The sequence below is a fragment of the Nicotiana tabacum genome, chromosome 1 (genome assembly GCF_000715075.1).
Source record: "Nicotiana tabacum cultivar K326 chromosome 1, ASM71507v2, whole genome shotgun sequence".
Taxonomy (NCBI): domain Eukaryota; kingdom Viridiplantae; phylum Streptophyta; class Magnoliopsida; order Solanales; family Solanaceae; genus Nicotiana; species Nicotiana tabacum.
Window position 1 is genome coordinate 124,556,989 of NC_134080.1, and position 15,952 is coordinate 124,572,940.

The 15,952-nt window shown below is 38.6% G+C and overlaps 1 long non-coding RNA gene across 1 annotated transcript; it reads right to left on the bottom strand.

Moving 5' to 3' along the window:
• Positions 1–963: 963 nt before the first annotated feature.
• Positions 964–9,399, bottom strand: LOC142181089 (uncharacterized). The gene is made up of 2 exons (XR_012709360.1): positions 8,905–9,399; positions 964–3,018 (listed from the first exon to the last, which is right to left on the bottom strand). It is a non-coding gene; the product is annotated as an uncharacterized LOC142181089 (long non-coding RNA).
• Between the last annotated feature and the right edge of the window lie 6,553 nt (positions 9,400–15,952).

Sequence of the window (15,952 nt, forward strand, 5' to 3'; positions counted from 1 at the left end):
TAATGTTCTCATTTTTGCTCAGAAAACCCATACTCTTTCTTATAAAACAAGACTAAAAATACTACACCATTTACTAATTAATCCTACTTAAATAAAATAACTATTAAAATAAAATTAACCGTTGAAACAAACCTATTTTTGGTATTTTTCAAATATCATACTAAAAGAAAAAAATGGAAAATCATTGTAAAATTAAAATAATATTCCTGAAAACAAAGTGGAACTATTTTTGTATTTTTAAATTTTATGTAAAATAGATAAATTAAAAGTAACTAGATAAAAATATTAATTAGCTAAATAAAGAAAATATTTTGTAATTTCATTTTTGTGATAAAATAAATTAAAAGATTCAAAACTATTTAAAGTAGCAATATTAAACCTAAACTAAATATTTAAATGTTAAAATGTATAAAATCTTGGGGAGGGTCAAAAATTACATGTCTACAGCTGCCCCTCTTTGACTGGAAACACGAAGAGTTTTCAGACAAAGAACGATGAGACAGACTTTTTGACCCGATCCTTATTTAGAAAACAGACCAAAAACTAAGAGAATGTGACCGAGCCCTGGTATCTCAGCTCCCTACATATCCTTGGCTATAAAGGAATCATGCCACATATAGTTCAGGCGTGAATGAAGTGATAGAGTATACTGAGGTGGAGAGCCAAGCGAGGTGCCGTCGAGTTTCCAGTCCGTGATCCCGTTATTACATCAGAATCAAAATCTAAAAGAGCTAAACAAACCTATCAGCTATGAATAACAAAATTCCTATCTATGAGTCTTCTGAAGCTTGATCTTGAGTCTTGGTTAGTTCTTCATCCGGACTCTGATCTGAATCTTGATGCTTGTTATCTGCAGGCGCTAGTTCTTTCCTTTTTCAACTTCTCGGATGCAAAACTTGTGACTTCAATCACGTCTTGAGTAGTCCACATCATTTCTCCGCTTCTGTACTTTGAGTTCACTTCTTTTTCTTTTTCTTCTTTTTTTCATTCTGGATTGAGACTCATTTTAGTTATCTCGGACCCTTGTCGACCCGCATTCTTGAGGCGAGCTTCTGCTATTTCTAACTTGAATTGACAACAGGACTGGAGGTTGCCCCTATTCTTCAGGAGGGGTCCTGCTGTCTCTGACTGGAACTTGAAATTAATTCCCTCATTCTCCAGGTGGGCACCTGCTAATGACTTAAAACTAGAAATGAATTCCTTTTTTCTCCGGGTGGGCGCCTGCTACTGACTTGAAATTTGAAGTAACTCTGAAATGAATTCCATCGTTCTCCAAGTGGGCGCCTGCTACTACAGCAAAACAGACAAAACAAAAGAAACTTTACTGTCCCAGTTTGGTACCGGAAATATCAATGAGTGTTAATCGAATCCTGTTATCCAAAAGAGTTCTATGAATGTGAAAGCTAAATCCCATTATCCGGGAGGTTCCTGAAAACTAAAATTAAATCTCATCTTAAGAGTGAAAATTTGAAAGCAAAATTCTATTTTCTAAAGTAAAACTTACGCTAAATCTAATTATCTATGAAGGTCCTGAAAACTTAAAACTACATCCCATTATCCAGAGGGTCCTAAAAAATTTTAAAATTAAATCCCATTATCCAGGAGGGTCGTGAAAAACTTTAAAATTAAATCCAATTATCTAGGAGGATCATACTTTAAAATTAAATCCAATTATCCAGGAGGATCTTGATTTCAAGACAACTAAAGATTTATAACTTTAAGAAAACTAAAATTGACCCCCCCCCCCCTTTTCAAATTCAGACTTTACCTTTTTTTTCTTCAAATTATCCTAGGAGAAAATTCGTCACACTAGGTTTTCTATCTTAGGAGAAAGATTCATCAGACTAAGATTTTGATCCTAGGAGAAAGTTCATCAGACCAGGTCCTTTTTTCTCTTTTATTTTTTGGTATCTTAGGAGAAAGATTCATCTGATTAAGATGTTTATCCTAGAAGAAAAATCATCGGACTAGGTTTTCTATCTTAGGAGAAAGATTCATCAGACTAAGATTTCTATCATAGGAGAAAGTTCATCAGACTAGGTCTTCTATCTTAGGAGAAAAATTCATCAGACTAAGATTTTGATCCTAGGAGAAAGTTCATCAGACTAGGTCTCTTTTTTTTGGTATCTTAGGAGAAAGATTCATCAGACTAAGATTTCTATCCTAGGAGAAATTTCATCAGACTAGGTCTTCTATCTTTGGAGAAAATTCATCAGATTAGGTCCTCTTTTGTTATCTTAGGAGAAAGATTCATTAGACTAAGATTTCTATCCTAGGAGAAAGTTCATCAGACTAAGTCTTCTATCTTAGGAGAAAAATTCATCAGACTAAGATTTTGATCCTAGGAGAAAGTTCATCAGACTAAGTCCCTTTTTATTAAAACAATCTTAGAAGAAAGATTCATCAGATTAAGATTTCTTGTATCATAGGAGAAAATTCATCAGACCAGGTTTTCTATCTTAGGAGAAATATTCATCAGACTAAGATTTTTATTAGGAGCAAAATCCATCAGACTAGGACTTTTTATCCTAGGAGGAAAAATATGAAGATCAACGGCAAGATTTTATGCACAATAGCAAGACAAATAAAGGCAAATATTTGAGAAACTTCCCTTTGTCGGCTTTTCTCTTCTTTTTCTCCTCTTTTTTTGTTTTTTTCTTTCTTTTTTTTCTCTCTTTTTTTTAACCACTTTCCTTGAACTGCTTTGTTCCTGTTCCAAACAAAAGAAAAACTTTGTCAGTTTTAAAAGGTGGTGGTCGGTTTGTGGCCTTGACGTCTTTGGCAGTTTGGCTTTGTGTCCATTCTCTTTTAGAAGACCGGCTATGTTGGTAGTCGAGTGCACTGTTGGGAGGCTCTGTTGTTTCTTTCAAGGGACCTTTACTTCTTGTATCAATCCTGATTATTTTGCTCCCAATGCCATTGGTATTTGCGGCACAATCAGCCTTATCCCAGCTGGAGATCTTTGCTTAGGTGACCTTTCTGATATCTTGAATGACTTCCTACCTTTGAGCAATTTGTCTGTCAGAGAGAATCACAAGTTATCTTTGTTTGCGCCAAGCAGGCTAACAAGAGTCTTTTGGGGGAGCCTATGCATGAATCTCAAGGCATGTTGACAATAACAACTGAGTATGATGGCCAAACTTACTTTGTGCAACTAAAAAGTTGGTAGTAGATTTTGAAATCTTTTCTTGCTTGTTTTGACAAGGACCGACTCAAAGTGAAGGACAAAATGATGCAAAGAAACAAGTATTAACAAGAAATGCCCCTGTTGGAAGGACAGAAGGAAGAGTTTTTTTTTTCTTTCAATAACTAGCCTTAATGATCATGACATGCATTTTGGATTCAACGACCTGACTTATCAAACTAATCCAATCTTCCCTTTTACCATTCTTATGACCTTTGAAGTCGGGCTTGTTCGTGTCAATCCTTTGCATTGGCTCATGACTCACTTTCGACTAGTAGTGCCCCGAGGAGTTTTCACCAACAAGTCTCTCTCATTTATTTATCTCTGCTTACCGTCGCCTTACATTGCCCGTGAAAGTTTTCACTAGCAAGACTCTCTCATTTTTTTTTTAATTTATTTTCTTTTTTTGTGAGCAACTTGACAATGTTCTATGTCGTGTGACAATTGTTGCTCATTGCATGCGTCTCTTGGCATTCTTGAAGGCTAATCAAGACGTCTTTATTTGGAAGGTCTTTGGATTGGGTTAGAAAGAAAGGACGGCATGAAGGCTCAAAGTAGACTCAATATGATGGGTTGTACATTTACAACTATTGGAATCGACTCTTTCAAAAGTGAAATAAAATCTTTGCCCCAGTTCCAGTTACTAGGGATTTTTGGATTTTCTTTGACTCTTTTTATTACTCTTATTTGGTTGGACCGAACTGTGAGGCTGCCTACGTATCCTTTTTTAAGGAATCAGGTCAACCATAGTTCAAACATCTGACCTAACTAATTTCTTTTTTCATTTTCCTTTTTTTGTTGTTTTTTTTGTTTTTCTTTTTTTTTTGTTGCTTTTTTTTCTTTTTCTTTTCAAAACAAATGGACCTTTGACCTTTTTTTTTTCTTTTTTCCTTTTTTGACTTTTCTAAGAGTTGCCCCAGTTTGTACTCTTGGGGCATGGACTTTTTTTTTCATTTTCAATTTTTATTGGACTTTTAATTCTAAACTTAATTCCAAAAGAGGGTGGTCAAAGGAAATAACACAGGCTCAAAATGGGTAACAAAGGATATAAAATGTTTGGATAGCAGAAGAAGGGCCTCCTAGCCTCGAGAACGCCAAACATAGTATCCTTCTGCAATCAGGGCATTGATGAACATGTTTATTTTCTTGGTGTGTCGTGGTCGAAAGGCATTTTCCATCCATTAATGTCAAACTTTCGACCAAGCTTCAATTGATTCAATATCCTCAAGCCCGATCTTCACAATGTTTTGAAGGTGAATTTTACTCGACCTTAATTCCAAAGTATTTCAACTCCTTTTCATCCTCAAAAATATATTTTTCTCAGTTATCCAATTCAAGCTTAAATCAATTTTCTAAGATCTGGCCGAAAATTCCACATGCATGTCATATCACTAAAACTAGCGGGAAAAGAACTAAGCATGGAATGACACAAAAGGACAAACCGTATTTCATTGAGTAAAAGATGGAAAGGTTTAAAAACAAGACAAACAATCTAAGATCCGAGTTACAACCCGAATAATAAAAATAGCAACAGAACAAATGGACAAGACTCACACAGACAGAATGGAGGGATAGAAGGGTTTGACTCAATGAAACAACTAAAATCTGGATCACAACCCTGAAATAACCCAGATAATAGAAAAAAATATCAAAACAAGCTACCAAGCTTCCTTCCTAGTGAGGAGGGAATAATTTTTCAATTGCTAAGTTTGATATTTAGCCACAAATTTGCTCATCAGAATCACCATAGCCTTCTCCAATTTCAGCCGGCAAGTTCCTAAGAGGATTCTCATTCTCCATGTCACCACACATCATCCCCACAAAGTGGGCATCATCGTGTGCGGGTAAAGGATTTTGCGTGATATTTTGGGTGTCACTGTCTTGGATCACAATCAGTTTTTCCTGGATCATTCTTTCTATTTCTCTTTTCAAATCCCGACAACTTTCAACATTGTGCCCTTGGGCATTGGAATGGTATTGGCACCTTTTAGAAGGGCCAAAGATTCTTGCACGTGGGTCCACATGATTTGGAGGAATAAGTGCAATCATGTCATAATGCTTTAATTTCTCAAACAATCTTGCATAGGACTCTCCTATTGGTGTAAAACTATCTTTCAATCTTTGTTCCCTTCTATACCCCTGGCTTAAATGTGGGTTATAGGGCACTTGAAAATTTTGTGGAGGCTGGTGGAGATTTTGTGATGCTCGTGCTCGCCTTCTTGGGTGATTTGGTGGTTGGACAACATACTGAGGTGGAGCAACAGAGTATTATGAGTTATGAGGTGGATAGTAGTGCTCAGGGGAGTCATGGGAAAACTGGCGAGGCTGCTCATACCTTCGAGATGTTCTATTGGGACCTCTTCTCGACCCTAATATCATCATGGTTTCTTCATCCTTCTCATTCTTGTCACAAAAATTATCAGATTCAATCTGGACAGTCTGAGTTGCGGCTTTGAGAACTACTTGACTTATAATTATGTCCGTCTTAAGGATATTTTCAACTATTTTCCCCATTTTAATTGCTTCCGAGAAGGATTTGCACATTGTGGACATCATGTTTTGAAAATAATTTGGCTTTTGAGCCTGAAGGAAGACAGTGATTAACTCGTGGTCATCCATGGGTGGCTTAACTATAACCACTTGCTCCCTCCATTTAATGTCATATTCCCTGAAACTTTCAGTTGATTTTTTCTTCAAGTTTGAAAGGTAATTGCGGTTTGGGGCGATGTCGATGTTGTATTGGAACTGTTTGACAAAGTCCCAGTCCATGTCATCCCAGACATACCAGCGAGATGTGTCTTAATCCATAAACCATTCGGAGGCTACTCCTATAAGGCTTTCCCTAAAATAAGCTATTAGCAATTCTTCACTTCTTCTTGCACTTCTTAGCTGATTGCAATACCTTTTCAGGTGGGCTATGGGGTCTCCATGTCCATCATATCTTTCAAATTTAGGAATCTTGAAACCAAGTGGCAAACTAACATCGGGGAACATACATAGATCCTTGAAGACAATACTCTCCTGACATGCATAACCTTGGATGTTTTTCAACTATTGTTCTAAGCTTTTCACTCTTTGAGTCATTTCTTCCTATGCCATCTTTTGGGCAGGCTTCCCATTCTTTGCAGGAAGATCAAACAAGTACGAGTGGTACTCAGGAGAGTGGTTTGATGGGTAGCAAATTGTGACTCATGAGTTTTCCTCTGCACCACCGTCGGCTGTGGGATGATGAAGACGAGCATAATAGTAGTGGTTGTCTGATTGGTTGTCAATGGCAAACTTTGAGAGCATGCAACAGAAGTTCCAACTATAGTCGTACAGTTGGGATAAGGACTGAACTCTGGTGGATAAGATTGATCAAACAATGAGACCAGAATGGAAGTAGTCGAGATGAGTGTGAACTCTATAAACCATGAGAAGAAAAGGGCGGTCCTTGGCCATTGGCCCATGCTTGACACATTTCAGTCATTTTTTTGTCAGTACTCTATTTTCCTCAATCACAGTAGAGTCTCTTTGAACCCTCTGACCTTGAGTCTCATGACGGCTTCCAACAGCTTCGATGTCAATTGTCATTTTTTCCTTTGGATTTTGTGTTGTCAGCTTACCACAAACCGACCACCTCAACTTTCTTCACAAATCAAAACAAAAAATGTTATAATTGACTCAATCGGTCCTTATTATTATCATACTTCCTCTTTTTTCACCTTTTTAAAAAAAAAATCATTTGATCGAATCCGATGTGGGTTGCCTACGTATCATGTGGGAACATGATTAAGATCTTGCGTAGTTTGGGAAGATCAGGAATAAAGTAAACAAAACTAACTCTTTTTTTTTGAATTTTGATTTTTTTTAATTTTCGAAAGAAAGACTTATAAAGAAGAAAGAAAATATTTTTGGATTTTGAGTTTTTTTTTTTTTTGAGAAATTTTTTTTAAAGGAAAGACTCTAAAAAAGAAAGAAACAATATATATCCTTTTTCGAATTTCGATATTTTATTTTTGGGGATTTCGAAAGAAAAAACTTCTAAAGAAGAAAGGAAATATTTTTGGACTTCTATTTTGGTTTTGTGAAAGAAAAACTTCTAAACAAGAAAAAAAATATTTTTGGATCTTGACTTTTATTTTCAATTTTCGAAAGAAGAATGAAATTATTGTTGGATTTTGAGACGAAATTATAAAATATTTTTGGATTTTTTTTAAAAAAAATTGGGGTCTAAAAGAAAGAGTTTCTAAATAAGGAAGTAAGGAAAATATTTTTTTGAATTTTTTGAAAATAGTGGGCCAGAACCGATGAGGTTTGCCTACGTATCTAACATCTGGTGAGAATCATACCCGCGTAGTTTGTCAGTTTTGACGCAACGGAAAAATATGACTTATTTTGAAATGACTTTTCCTCTCTCTTTTTTTCAAAATTTCGGCAGAGTTTCAGAATAATTCAAATACCTACCTCTCACTCTATTTTTTTTCATTTTCTTTCCATTTTCTAGAAGCCAGTCAACATGCAAGCCGAAACAGACAGATACGCAAGTAGCACGTAAGATGCATCACGATGGTCTTTTAATTTGGGTACACCTGCGTAGAGGACCCAACCCCTGTGTTGAGTCCCCAAAGTCAAATGCATGTGATGCAAACAAGCGTTCCTACTAGGGATTCGGTATGAGGCTGTGTTATTCTAGCTATTCGAACCACCCTTTTTCGATCCATATCAGCATTTCGTATAGAAGTTATTATCTCAGCAATAGTGTCCCTACCCATGATGAACTAAAATTATTGGGGCCTCCAAATTTGATATAATCAACGTGAAAAGAAGTCACGCTAGAGTGCACTTCCTAGAAGATTTAGAAGATTCAGAGAGAAGAGGGTTTCATAGCAGTTTATATACAGTTCAAACAATATCAAAGCGGTAAAATACGGCATTTAGCACATTAGGCTCAAACACATAAAAATCAGATAATAAATAAAAGTCAACTATAACAGTAATTCTAAGCTCGAATTCTGAACCCTGAACCAGAAGTTCTGGGTTCTTATCCCCAACAGAGTCACCAGAGCTGTCACACCTCCTTTTTACCCGAGAGGGGATATAAGAGAGTTTTTTCAATTTAAGTGACAATAACCGAAACGTGATTATCTATATTTATTTAGAGTAGCCACTTGAGGTAATTTATGGTGTCCCAAGTCACCGGTTTAAAATCCCGAATCGAGGAAGTTGACTCTTATTCATGGTCTGTGAACATAGAAATTCGGGTAAGGAATTCTGTTAACCTGGGAGAAGGTGATATGCATTCCCGAATTTCGTAGTTTTAGCACGGTCGCTCAACTATTAATAATTGGCCAGATTATCTGATTTATCACATGTTTTAAACCTATTGTGCATTTTTAACTTTATAACCGCTTTTATTTATTTATGAATTTATTTCTGGAACAAGCCACGATTGTTGTACACTTGTCGTTTTTGGTACACATTGCAAACCAATTTTTATTCCCTATGGCACATTCTTATTCCTTGCCAAAAAAAATAACTCCAATTTTTTCATCTACCCAATTAAAAGTATTTATTCAAGAGACAAGACTACATACATCCTAATTTAAATACAACTAATTAAAACAATTTAAATGAAAACTAAGGCATAGTACTCAAACAACGTAAAATCACAAATCAACCAACACGTGTACCAAACTATCATAACACAATGAAATGAGAATGAAAATTGAGAAATGGACCTTTTATTGATGATCAAAGCTGAAAATTGCAAGTCAATCGGGTTAAACAAAGCAACAATCCTTGAATCGAAACACCGAAATTACCAACCGAAACATCGACTTTGAAGCTTGTCGGAACTCGACGAACTTTGGACAGCACCTCAAAATTCGATCTCCAGAAGTTGTTGGAAAAGAACGCACAAAAAAAGAGTTGACAAATGAAAAGGCAGCGCCTTGATTTTCCGATCGATTGTTATACATCGCCGGTAGGAGATGCTATTCTCATTTTATGTTTTTAAGAATTTGGAGACAATGGTCTCCTTTTCCTTTTGGAATCGGAGCCGTTTTTTCTTTGTTTTAGTCTAGGTCTCGATTCGTTTCTCAATAAGATTTGAGATCAAGGTTTCAAATAGCTCCAAAATGATTCTGACCATTGGGGTTGATTTCCCTTTTTTCCTTTTTTAGGAATTGCGGCTGTCCTTTTTTTTGTGTAGGGATCTTTTCGTAGCTAGGTATAGGTTTTTTAAATTCGTGTTAGGGTGTATAAGAAGAAGGGGAAGTGAGTCTTAGGATTTGGCCTTTTAAAACTGGGCATCTCTTTGGACCTCTTTAATTAAGACCAAACAAAATTAGCTTCAAATTTCATACTCTTTCTTCTAAAAAATGACTAAAAATACTACATCATTTACTAATTAATCCGACTTAAGTAAAATAACTATTAAAATAAAACTAACCGTTGAAACAAACCTATTTTTGGTATTTTTCAAATATCATACTAAAAGATAAAAAATGGAAAAATCATTGTAAAACTAAAATAATATTCCTGAAAATAAAGTGGAACTATTTTTGTATTTTTGAATTTTATGTAAGGTAGATAAATTAAAAATAACTAGATAAAAATATTAATTAGCTAAATAAAAGAAAATATTTTTGTAATTTTTATTTTTGTGATAAAATAAAGTAAAAGAGACAAAACTATTTAAAATAACGATATTAAACCTAAACTAAATATTTAAATGCTAAATGTATAAAATCTCGGGGAGGATCAAAAATTACATGTCTACTGTCCCCGAATGAGAATTTTCTCGGACTTGGGTAGTCATTGGGCTTAATAGTCGGGTGGACGTTTCCTCGCACTTGAAATAATGATAACCCTTAGGCTTTATAGATAGCTCCCGAATGAGAATTTTCTCGAACTCGGGTAGCCCTTGTGCTTAATAGTCGAGTAAGGGTTTGCTCGAACTCGAAATAGAGATAGCCCTTAGGCTTTATAGATAGTCCCCGAATGAGAATTTTCTCGAACTCGGGTAGCCCTTGGGCTTAGTAGTCGAGTGAGTGTTTGCTCGAACTCGACTTGCAGGCTGTTCTTAATGATTTTTGATAAATTAATTCCTGATGCCTTGGTCCCGATGCCAATATCATGACATAAGCAGTTGAAGTGACTGAAAATTTATCGTCTGTACGATTCCCAAAATCATTAATTGGAGGCGACTGACGGTCGGCCTTTTGGCTTCCTCAGCATGCTTAAATGATCTCTATAAATAGATAGATCCCACAACCTTACAAACTTTATTCTCATATTGCCTTCAAAGTTCCAGTTAGCCTTTTTCAATTTCCTTGATCTTTCCCTTCTCTTTTCTAACAACATTTTTCATTTTCTCGGATCTACCGCATAGTGATGGATAAACCTTCTAAATCTGTTCCTCAAAAGGAAAAAGCTCCTTCATCTTCCTTCTCGATCGACTAAGAGTAAACCGGTAGTGCCCCCTCGTGTCGAGGAGTGCATTCCCCCACCATGTGAAATAACATCCGATTTTAAAATCGAGAAGCTTGTTTCGACACCATGCCTATGCGAGCCCATGTCTCGATATGTTTGTCTAGTGACCAAGGCCGAGCTCAAGCAAGTAAAGGAAGATTGTAAGTAGAAAAATAAGGGAATAGTGATTCCTTCCTCTGAGGAGGACATCACTAGGTATAAGGCGGGGTATCTGAGGGTATACACCTACCCATTTACGTTGGGCCCTGAAAGTTCGGCCCAGGTCCTATAGATCCAATTATTGTTGACTTTTGCCAATGATACCAAGTGACGCTCGTTCAGATCTACCCCTCCTTCTAGCGAATTGTTTACTTAATCAGGTTTTTTTCGAGCCAAATCGAGGGGATGTCTTTCACCCTTGATCATCTGATAAGACTGTACAATCCCCGAATTTATCATGGGGGCTTGATAAAATTGGAACGTCGATCCTTAAAATCTCTGTTTGTTAGTATCGATAAGGACAAAGACCGTGGGTAGATGAGCCGGTTTGTCTGAGTCAAGACCTCCGATCTGATTCCCGCTGATTGGATGTCGTTCCCCGAGGAGTGGAACATGAAACGTGAGTACGCAGTAGGTTTATACCCTGCTTTCTTCTCTTTTCCCTGACTTTATATTCTTTATCAATCTATCTTCTTTACGACGGTGCAACTGCTGCTTGGTTTCCTAATAGGGTCCCGGACCTTGAGGGCTGGGTTCAAAAGCTAGCCTCTGCCTCCTCTTACTCAGAATGTTGCTAGCGAGATCTGGCCAAGGGTCGATGGGAGGCCAAAAACCATGGTGAGTTCTCTCTTTTATTTTCCTGTACTTCCCTTATGGGATGCTTACCTCGGTTTCATGTAGGTCTTGGAGACGTCGTTGAGTTACGGCTGACCCTTCCTGATGAAGTGGAGGTTCTGAATCCCTCCAAAGAAAGAAAAAGAAGAAGGGAGATATCTAAAAATCCCCCAAATCCAAAGAAGAGCGTGGCTCGAAGGCCTAAGGCCAATACGACGGCCTTATCTCCGAAAACGGCCCAACACCTTCGGGCGTAGGAGGAAGAAGATAATGACTGCCTGCTGGTAAATCATAAAATAAAGAACGTTGAGGCTTCGAAGCCCGTCGAACCAGCAACGGTTGATGAGGCCCACTCCCGAGCTGAAGAAATTTCTGAACAGAGTTCAAACAAAGTCCCCGAACCATCGTCTAGAAAGAAGGTGCCTCGCTTAGGAGATCACTATGAGGGCGAGGCCGTACGTCCTAACCCTGAGCCTCTTCAAATAAAAGAGAATGTTCCGAATGGATCACTTGGGGTGATCAACATGGATAATTCTCCCCCTGGCCCTGAGTTTTCCGAGGGGCAAATCTGGGAGGCTGTGAACATGAGATCTTTTGGAGTGGGAGTAAACCATGAAAGGCATGACATCTTTCAAGAATGTCTTGCATGGCTTGATGACAACCCCAACCTCGATGCTTCTTTCATTTTTAATGAGGTATGTAGACTCTTTAAACAAGCGAGTTTTCTGTTTCTTGCGCCTTTGTTTTATCTGTTCCGAATCTAACTTTCTTACTTTTTCATGAAGGTTGTGGTGCTCCATAAAAGGGAATTTTCCAAGTCCCGAGACGATCTTTTTCTTGCGAGGTTGAGCTTAAAAAGACTTTGGAGGAGAAGGACGCCGTCAAAGCCTTATATGTTAAGAGGGAGATGGAGATCCATGATCTACGAGTTGAGTTGATGCGGGCATGCCAAGGTCGAGCCGAGTATGTTGAGAAGGTAATATAACTTTCCGAGGGTCTGTTACGCATTTGTTTGTTTTAGCGACTAACACTTTTTATTTCGTAGTTTTATCAGATGGCCGATTTGGAGGCGCAGCTTTGGTAGGAGCTTAAGATGAAAGAAAACGAGATCCTGGGGTTGAGGAAAGGCATGGACAATCTCGCCTCCGAGAAGGAAACTCTAAGAGAGCAGTTAGCTTCGCTTGAACTCCAGCTTCGAGGTGCGAAGGAGGAGAGCCTAGCTCGGGGCCTTGAAATCAAGGAGCTTAAAACCAGATCTGCCGCTGAGCTGGCCAAGGCTAAATTTGATGATGTGGCCATTATGGCTTCGTATCGAACTGATGCCGAAGCTGCTAATGCCCGGGAAAGGGATATTTCTTCTATGGTGGAGGCTAAGTTAACAAGTGCCCTGGACCATTTTAGGCGACAATCCTAGAGGATGATTCTCGAGGAGATACATGCTGGAGGCTTCGATATTTCAGCCGATATTGAAGCGGAGAAGGTTTTGGAAGAAGAGGCGGCCGCTCTACTTTTCGATGAGGATGATTCAGCCAGTGCCTTCGAGGGTGAAAGATACGGGGATGAAACCGCCGAGGATGACGCTCCCCGAGAAGCGACTCCTGAAGATGCAGCTGCTAAAGATGTGAACCCCCGAAGTAGTTTTAGGTTACTTTATTTTGCTTTTTTGTAGACTTCCCTCGTGTAAATATTCCCTATAATCATTTTTTGGGAATACAAGGGGTGCCTTGTCTTTGGTTTGAGCTGGATTTAACATTGTCTTTATTTATGGAAGACTTCGTTTGAATGACCAATCCGAGGATTGGTTTTAGGGCTCGGGGTGTTATAAACCTTTAGATCTTTGCCGATAGATATAATAATCTTTGAGCTAAGTTTAAATTGATCCGAAGTGAGCACAGGATACTGTGAACCTTGAGTTCGAATCGAAGCAAGAGCGGAGTCTCGGGCAATAAGTTCTTGGCTCTAAGCTTTTCGAAGTTGGCTCTTGGGCTCTTATATATCGGCCTTTAGGCTCTTTTAAGATTGGACCTTAGGCTCTTATATATAGGCCCTTAGGAGCTTTTAAGTTTGGCCCTTAGGCTCTTATATATCGGCCCTTAGTCTCTTTAAGTTAGGCCAATTCGGCCTCTTAGAATGGCTATATAATTTTTCCCTCATTTCGACTTAAAAGACTTAGTGAAAATTTAATTATGCCTTAGCATATGTTTTTTGCACTCATAGGTTTTTCGAAGATCTAACATATCGGAAACCTTATTATTGATTTATTTATGTAAACATAATCGAACACCTCTTGAGGTGTTTCCAAGGGCCGATGTTATCGAAGCCCTTGGAATTTTTGAGGGCTGAATTTTCGAAGCCCTTGGAATTTTTGAGGGCTGAATTTATCGAAGCCCTTTGTATTTAGCTTTTGCCGAGGGTAGCCTGATTTAACCGGTTTTTACGAAGTGTTTGAAGGCCTTTTAATTTCTAGCAATAGTCGGACGTCTCCGAGCCGCATTATTTGGTCGTAGCCTTTATATGACCATAGTCTTTTATTTGGTCGTAGCCTTTGGGTATGTCACTTAGACTTGTTACCCGATAACTTTTTGAACTTGTTCGAGAAGTTAAACCCCGAGAACATTGGCCTTGGCCTTTGTTTCGAAGGGGTGCCTCTTTGAGGTCTTATTAATTCGAATTTTGATGGCAGTCCCCGAGTATTCGGGGTGCTTCTATATTTTGGCTTTTAAGACGTTTCCCGTAGGATTGTAAGAGTAGAGATTGTATGAGATACAAAGTATTTTTGATATAACCTGAGTGCTTCTTCAAATAGTCGATACATGCGTACATGTTTTGCTGTCGGGGGTCGACTATTCTATATGGACACGGTTCGTTTGACCGTTTAGCCCATTACAAAGTTCTCCTATCGAGACCCTCTTAATCGTGAAATATCATTCCCATAAATGTAACCTCCGAGGGTGATGCCCTCCAGTTTTCGAGGTTGATTGAAAAGAAGCCTTGAATATTTGTTGATTGTTCCTCGGGTAGCATATAGGCGTTGCCTCGTTAAAAACCTTGCCGGCAAAACCCATTTGGGACAAAGTTCGAGCTAAGAGAAAAAGAGTGCAATTATGATTTATAACCTGCGACCTTTGTGTAGGAAGGGGTGTTCTCAAAAGCACGAGCCTTTGAGAGCTTCCATTGTGCCAACCCATGGTTGCACTGGCTCAATGGGTTTTTTAAGTTCCTTTACCAATGCTCTAAGGTCTTGCTGTCCATGACCATGATATCTCCGGGGGCCTTGAACTGGTCGGAGATGATTTCGATGCCCTATTTTGACGTCACGAAGGCCGAGAAACTCAGTCGCCCCAACTCCGAGGGAATGCTTCTCTAGGTTTAGCTTTGTGTCGTATTGCCCCGAAATGTTGATTATTTCCTGCAAATGAATTAAAGTGGTCCTCTGCGCACATGGACTTATCCATTCATATCATCAATATAAGCTTTAATTATTTTACCTGTTTATCCTTCGAGCGGAATCCCTGTCATATTTAAACGGGGTGAAGCAATGCGATCTATACTATCAGCACAAAACTAAATGAGTTTTTTCCTAAGAGTGGGGGCTAATCCTGTTCCCAGATGTACCTTTCTTTTTAGCGGTTGGTTTGTTAGCATCGGGCTTTTCGGGAACAATTAGGGTTCGAGGATCTGGGGAATTCCTTTTTTCGCCTCTGATTACCTGTTATCCGCTTCCGTCGAGGCTCGGAGCTGTGACTACTACTTAGCCACCTGCTTACCTTTGGAGGTCTATGTCTTTGAGGTCAAGGGTTCCGGTGTCGGCACCACTTCCTCGATTGCGATTATCTCTTTTGCAGCATGCTGCTCTCCGTGGACTGTTTTCACTCCTTCTTCTGTCGAGAACTTCATCATCTGATGGAGAATCGAAGGCACTGCCCTCATATTGTGTATCCACGACCTCCCAATGAGGGCTTTATACCTCATGTCACTTTCAATGATATGGAACCTGGTATCTTGTATGGTACCGGCCACATTTATAGGCAGGATAATTTCTCCCCTCGTTGTTTCACTTGCCATGTTGAAGCCATTCAGCACCCTGGATACAGGTACAATCTGATCTTGCAGGCCAAGTTGTTTCACGACCCTCGATCTAATTATGTTCGCTGAGCTACCTGGATCCACTAAAACACGTTTAACCTGAATTTTATTCAAAAGGATAGAGATTACCAGGGCGTCGTTGTGAAGTTAGGATACATCTTTTGCTTCCTTGTCACAGAATGATAGAGCGTCCTCGGTTACATAGCTTTGAGTCCGTTTTTCCTTTGTGATGGATACTTTAGTACGTGTGAATGTATGTCCCTGTAGGACGTCGGCTCCACCAATGATCTGTGAATGACATATTGAAGTTTTTTGGGTTCATTCTTCCTGTTTGCATCTCTTTCTCGGAAATGGCTTTTGGCCCTGTTACTGAGGAATTCATGAAGGTGTCAT